This window comes from Schistocerca serialis, unplaced genomic scaffold (assembly GCF_023864345.2).
Source record: "Schistocerca serialis cubense isolate TAMUIC-IGC-003099 unplaced genomic scaffold, iqSchSeri2.2 HiC_scaffold_1204, whole genome shotgun sequence".
In the NCBI taxonomy this organism is placed as follows: Eukaryota; Metazoa; Arthropoda; class Insecta; order Orthoptera; family Acrididae; genus Schistocerca; species Schistocerca serialis.
The window spans coordinates 1-7,500 of NW_026047408.1; the positions used below are offsets into that span (position 1 = coordinate 1).

General features: G+C 54.0%; 2 non-coding genes across 2 annotated transcripts; both read left to right on the forward strand.

The window, feature by feature from the left end:
• Positions 1-4,955: 4,955 nt before the first annotated feature.
• Positions 4,956-6,863, forward strand: LOC126435375 (small subunit ribosomal RNA). Its single transcript, XR_007579892.1, has one exon. It is a non-coding gene; the product is annotated as a small subunit ribosomal RNA (ribosomal RNA).
• A 350-nt stretch (positions 6,864-7,213) lies between these two features.
• LOC126435350 (5.8S ribosomal RNA) lies at positions 7,214-7,368 on the forward strand. The gene has a single exon (XR_007579869.1). It is a non-coding gene; the product is annotated as a 5.8S ribosomal RNA (ribosomal RNA).
• The last annotated feature ends 132 nt before the right edge of the window (positions 7,369-7,500 follow it).

Consider the following 7,500-nt stretch of genomic DNA (forward strand, 5'->3'; position numbering starts at 1 on the left):
AGTACGGTGACCTACAATACCACTCCACTATGGATGTGAAATAAAATATAATAACACATGATGCTCCGCAAGAAAATAGACTTGGGATAGGGTGTGTCGTTGGCAAGTCCCCGGGGCGGCTAGTGTGGGTGGTGATAAGTCCGTAGTGGGCGAGGTATTACGACGATGCCGCCATCTATGCGAATGTGACGCAACGACATTGACATCCAGCCCAGAAACGGCACCTCCATCTACAGGGATCCGACGGAACTACGCCAACCATGCCGGCAAAACAGTATCGCCATCTATGAAAATACGGCGAAACCACATGCAATACCTCCATCTATGCGAATCTGACAACACTACGTCCGCCATGTCGAGCGCACCACAAAACACAGCGCCATCTGTAGGTCTCCCGCGGCATGACGTCCTGCAACGACGATACCGCCATCTATGAGACGCCAAGCCGACTAAGACAGCGATGGGCCCACAGTGCCCATCTTTCGACCCCACCCACAAAGCCTGCGTCCTCTGTCGACCACAGCACCCCAACGCCAGCGCCTCTGCCGCACGAAATCGTCGACCGGCAATCACTCCACCGGCGCCCCACCTAACCGCCCAACTCGCAACTCCAGCGGATGAACGGCGGACTTTTCCCGCAGTCGCAATGTGCAATCCACCCCTATAACTTGCGTTTCATGAAGAGTTATGTCCAATATGCGACATTCCCGCTGTCCCTATACATGAGCTGCGAGCTGTACCAGTTACGAGCTAGAGACGCGATCGCGTTGCTCTCTGTACGAATGCCGATGCTGAGCGGTCAGCTAGGAGGCGCTCCATCCATGTCGGTACCGGTGGGCGTTGCACTCGCAGTCGCAAAAACGTACGGCAAGTATATTACTCGGAAGAGTTTATGACAGTCCAAGCCCCCTGCGTGGGGAGCGTCTTTCTAGGCCATGACCCACCGGAAGGGCGCAGCGTCCCCCACCCCAGACATGTGACGTCACACTATCGGTATTGACGACTCGACTCATTGCTTATAATCATTTGCCATACACCGGTGGAAGCTGCCGAGACGAGTAGCTACATAGCGCGCTCGCCGTGTCACTAATGTACAGAGATACAACAGTTTCGACTGGAACCGGATTAAACGTATACCGGCGCTGATTAGTAATACATAGACCCATCAGAATACAGATAATATATACAACTGTCCGTATACATGCTGAAAGACTCTGCTCACAATCACAACCACACGGCAGCCACACACTCTTATCACGCACTACTCTCCGCCTGTAACACGCACACAGACAATATGTAAGCACCAGCATGGAACAACACCCAGTGCATCCTCTCCGCCACATGAGACAATCCACACTGTCATAACCAGACTGGGAGGTCCACTCAGAAAACGGAATATCCCACCCCCCCGACAACCACCATTGCTCAGCTAAGCCACCAACACCCACACATGTCCTACACAGGGTGCACCCAACATCACAATACTGCCTCCTCTCACAGCACACAACAATGGCAGGAATGAAAGACACAGGTCTGCCACAAGCATGGAATCGGAGCGCCGCCTGTCATGAGCCAAAGGTGCATCCTGACGTGGCAAATCAGATGATGCCGCAGGCATCCACTTACTATAATCACAATCAACAAACCGACCGGCCGCCCCCCCCCCCCCCCCCATTACACCTTTCCATACAACAATGTGTACCTTAACCTAAACTATACTGTACCTTAACCTAAACTATACTGTACCTTAACCTAAACTATACTGTACCTTAACCTAACTATACTGTACCTTAACCTAAACTATACTGTACCTTAACCTAAACTATACTGTACCTTAACCTAAACTATACTGTACCTTAACCTAACCTATACGGTACCTCAACCTAACCTATATTGTGCCTCAACCTAACCTATGTTGCGCCTTAACCTAACCTATGTTGCGCCTTAACCTAACCTATGTTGCGCCTTAACCTAACCTATGTTGCGCCTTAACCTAACCTATGTTGCGCCTTAACCTAACCTATGTTGCGCCTTAACCTAACCTATGTTGCGCCTTAACCTAACCTATGTTGCGCCTTAACCTAACCTATGTTGCGCCTTAACCTAACCTATGTTGCGCCTTAACCTAACCTATGTTGCGCCTTAACCTAACCTATGTTGCGCCTTAACCTAACCTATGTTGCGCCTTAACCTAACCTATGTTGCGCCTTAACCTAACCTATGTTGCGCCTTAACCTAACCTATGTTGCGCCTTAACCTAACCTATGTTGCGCCTTAAACCTAACCTATGTTGCGCCTTAACCTAACCTATGTTGCGCCTTAACCTAACCTATGTTGCGCCTTAACCTAACCTATGTTGCGCCTTAACCTAACCTATGTTGCGCCTTAACCTAACCTATGTTGCGCCTTAACCTAACCTATGTTGCGCCTTAACCTAACCTATGTTGCGCCTTAACCCAACCTATGTTGCGCCTTAACCCAACCTATGTTGCGCCTTAACCCAACCTATGTTGCGCCTTAACCCAACCTATGTTGCGCCTTAACCCAACCTATGTTGCGCCTTAACCCAACTATGTTGCGCCTTAACCCAACCTATGTTGGGCCTTAACCCAACCTATGTTGCGCCTTAACCCAACCTATGTTGCGCCTTAACCCAACCTATGTTGCGCCTTAAACCCAACCTATGTTGCGCCTTAACCCAACCTATGTTGCGCCTTAACCCAACCTATGTTGCGCCTTAACCCAACCTATGTTGCGCCTTAACCCAACCTATGTTGGGCCTTAACCCAACTATGTTGGGCCTTAACCAACCTATGTTGGGCCTTAACCAACACACGTTGGGCCTTAACCCAACACACGTTGGGCCTTAACCCAACACACGTTGGGCCTTAACCCAACACACGTTGGGCCTTAACCCAACACACGTTGGGCCTTAACCCAACACACGTTGGGCCTTAACCCAACACACGTTGGGCCTTAACCCAACACACGTTGGGCCTTAACCCAACACACGTTGGGCCTTAACCCAACACACGTTGGGCCTTAACCCAACACACGTTGGGCCTTAACCCAACACACGTTGGGCCTTAACCCAACACACGTTGGGCCTTAACCCAACACACGTTGGGCCTTAACCCAACACACGTTGGGCCTTAACCCAACACACGTTGGGCCTTAACCCAACACACGTTGGGCCTTAACCCAACACACGTTGGGCCTTAACCCAACACACGTTGGGCCTTAACCTGCTCTGTAATTGTCATACGACGCGTTAAATTAGTGTAGTGTTGCCTAACTGCAACCTCCGCAATATAGTTTGCTACTCGCACTGCCCGGTCCCAGTGTATCGCTTCATGTTAAACACCTTGCAGCTATACACTGTAATGTGGATGGCAGCAGGACGTACATGCTCAATGCCCTTTGCAGTTGTTCATTGGCATTTGCAGTTGTTCATTGGCATTCGCATGGCGAAGCACTTAGCCTACGCTGTGGTACGGCCTGTGTCAACTGTCCGCTGATGTTGTACGTCCAAATCACACACTGTACTGCACATTGGTCCTCATGTACTGAATGATACATCGTGGTACATGTGACCGTACAACGACTGCGCCAACAACGGCGAACCATGCGGTCCAAATGTTGTGCACTCAGCTACGTGTCGTCTCCCTATAAGAGCTGGATTGCAGTGTGGTATGCCCTGGATGGCGATCAGCATGAGCCGTCTGTTGATGTAGTGGCGCGTGTTGTCAGACGTAGTCGTCTCTTCTCACACACGTGATAGCATGGTGCACTGCGTTCCACATCTGCGACATGCGACAGAGGCCGGTTGACAGTCGTTCGCGCAATGGACATCGCATACGTACGGGGGCCACCTTCCACGTGTTCGCGAAGCGTGCACATGTTGTTGCGTGTATGTGGGCAGACATAGTGTGTCGTGACACCTGACACAGGCATGCAACAATCGTTGAATTTGCAAATGGCGATGGACGCCTACGTTTGCTGGTGACGTTACGCAAATGAACAACTGGTAAACCGTTGTGGTGCGGTTGTTCTCGCTAGAAGTGAATCAGTGATGGCGACGATCGGTTGAGCTACCAACCGGTTGTTCCAGCGATACCCACCATGCCCACGAACGTGAATGGCATCTGGGTGTGAAGCGATACGCGGCGGTGGCTGGGTGGGACCGTCCCGGCCGGTGAGGGGGGGCCTCCCGGCGTGCTGGCCGCGCGGTGCGTGGGCGCACGCGCTACAGCCGGCTGGTGGGGGCGGCCAGTGGCAGGCGCGCCGGCCGACGGAGGCGGCAGGCGGCGCAGCTGCGCGCCGGCGCACCCTGCACGCGGCGCCGTGCGGCCAAAGTAGGTCCTCGCGGGCCCGGTGCGAAGCGCGGTGGACATCTGCAGTGTGCTGGTCCGATTGAGGACTGTGTGCGCTGAGGATGCGCCGCCGCCCGGCGCTCGGCGCCGCGACGCCGTCTGCTGCTCGGTCGCCTCTGCGGTTCTCGCAGGTGGTTTGTATCGCAGCTGTGCGGACGTGTTGGCGCGTGCGCTGTGCTGGGAGAGTTCGCTTCGGCACCCAAGTGGGGCTTTTGTCCTTCTGTGGCGCTGGCGTTGGAGCTGCCGGTCACCGTAGGTGGCGCGTGTTGTCTCCCGCCGCAATGCCACGACAGCACGCTCCCGGGCCTCTGTCGGCAGCGGCAAGCTCAGTTGGGAGCACGGGTGGTCGCACCTAAAGCGTCTACTCGCCAAACCCCGGGCGATTGCGCCTCTCTCGAACCCGACCAAGTACTTAGGACGGCGCTGCGCGCCGCCGGGACCTGAGAGGGTTTCGAGGTGTATGGTGCAGGGGAGCTCAGCCTCCTCCTGTTTGCAGAATAATTGAGCGGACGCTTGCGTGTTCGCGCGGGCCCCCGGGACACACTCCCGGGCGGCCGGCTGCTCAGCTCTAGTTGACGCAGCTCCCTGGTTGATTCCTGCCAGTAGTCATATGCTTGTCTCAAAGATTAAGCCATGCATGTCTCAGTACAAGCCGCATTAAGGTGAAACCGCGAATGGCTCATTAAATCAGTTATGGTTCCTTAGATCGTACCCACGTTACTTGGATAACTGTGGTAATTCTAGAGCTAATACATGCAAACAGAGTCCCGACCAGAGATGGAAGGGACGCTTTTATTAGATCAAAACCAATCGGTCGGCTCGTCCGGTCCGTTTGCCTTGGTGACTCTGAATAACTTTGGGCTGATCGCACGGTCCTCGTACCGGCGACGCATCTTTCAAATGTCTGCCTTATCAACTGTCGATGGTAGGTTCTGCGCCTACCATGGTTGTAACGGGTAACGGGGAATCAGGGTTCGATTCCGGAGAGGGAGCCTGAGAAACGGCTACCACATCCAAGGAAGGCAGCAGGCGCGCAAATTACCCACTCCCGGCACGGGGAGGTAGTGACGAAAAATAACGATACGGGACTCATCCGAGGCCCCGTAATCGGAATGAGTACACTTTAAATCCTTTAACGAGTATCTATTGGAGGGCAAGTCTGGTGCCAGCAGCCGCGGTAATTCCAGCTCCAATAGCGTATATTAAAGTTGTTGCGGTTAAAAAGCTCGTAGTTGGATTTGTGTCCCACGCTGTTGGTTCACCGCCCGTCGGTGTTTAACTGGCATGTATCGTGGGACGTCCTGCCGGTGGGGCGAGCTGAAGGCGTGCGACGCGCCTCGTGCGTGCTCGTGCGTCCCGAGGCGGACCCCGTTGCAATCCTACCAGGGTGCTCTTGAGTGAGTGTCTCGGTGGGCCGGCACGTTTACTTTGAACAAATTAGAGTGCTTAAAGCAGGCAAGCCCGCCTGAATACTGTGTGCATGGAATAATGGAATAGGACCTCGGTTCTATTTTGTTGGTTTTTCGGACCCGAGGTAATGATTAATAGGGACAGGCGGGGCATTCGTATTGCGACGTTAGAGGTGAAATTCTTGGATCGTCGCAAGACGAACAGAAGCGAAAGCATTTGCCAAGTATGTTTTCATTAATCAAGAACGAAAGTTAGAGGTTCGAAGGCGATCAGATACCGCCCTAGTTCTAACCATAAACGATGCCAGCCAGCGATCCGCCGCAGTTCCTCCGATGACTCGGCGGGCAGCCTCCGGGAAACCAAAGCTTTTGGGTTCCGGGGAAGTATGGTTGCAAAGCTGAAACTTAAAGGAATTGACGGAAGGGCACCACCAGGAGTGGAGCCTGCGGCTTAATTTGACTCAACACGGGAAACCTCACCAGGCCCGGACACCGGAAGGATTGACAGATTGATAGCTCTTTCTTGATTCGGTGGGTGGTGGTGCATGGCCGTTCTTAGTTGGTGGAGCGATTTGTCTGGTTAATTCCGATAACGAACGAGACTCTAGCCTGCTAACTAGTCGCGTGACATCCTTCGTGCTGTCAGCGATTACTTTTCTTCTTAGAGGGACAGGCGGCTTCTAGCCGCACGAGATTGAGCAATAACAGGTCTGTGATGCCCTTAGATGTTCTGGGCCGCACGCGCGCTACACTGAAGGAATCAGCGTGTCTTCCTAGGCCGAAAGGTCGGGGTAACCCGCTGAACCTCCTTCGTGCTAGGGATTGGGGCTTGCAATTGTTCCCCATGAACGAGGAATTCCCAGTAAGCGCGAGTCATAAGCTCGCGTTGATTACGTCCCTGCCCTTGTACACACCGCCCGTCGCTACTACCGATTGAATGATTTAGTGAGGTCTTCGGACTGGTACGCGGCATTGACTCTGTCGTTGCCGATGCTACCGGAAAGATGACCAAACTTGATCATTTAGAGGAAGTAAAAGTCGTAACAAGGTTTCCGTAGGTGAACCTGCGGAAGGATCATTACCGACTAGACTGCATGTCTTTCGATGTGCGTGTCGTGTCGCGCAACACGCTACCTGTACGGCTCGCAGTAGCCGTGCGCCGCGTGCGGAACCACGCGTGCTTCTCAAACTAACGCCAATGTTGTGTGGTACGAGCGCTGAAGCGCTGGAGCGGCTGGCCTGCGGCACCTGGCGCCTGGCGCCGGTTTTGAATGACTTTCGCCCGACTGCCTGTCCGCTCCGGTGTGGAGCCGTACGACGCCCATCGGCCGTGAGGCCGTTGGACACAGAACGCTTGAACAGGGGCCGCCACACGCCTACGTCCCGCCTATGCAACTGTCTTGAAAGAGACAGTGGAAACTAAGAAAAGATCACCCAGGACGGTGGATCACTCGGCTCGTGGGTCGATGAAGAACGCAGCAAATTGCGCGTCGACATGTGAACTGCAGGACACATGAACATCGACGTTTCGAACGCACATTGCGGTCCATGGATTCCGTTCCCGGGCCACGTCTGGCTGAGGGTCGGCTACGTATACTGAAGCGCGCGGCGTTTGCCCCGCTTCGCAGACCTGGGAGCGTCGCGGCCGCCTGTGGGGCCGGCCGCGCCTCCTTAAACGTGCGATGCGCGCCCGTCGCCTGGCGGTTCGCATACCGGTA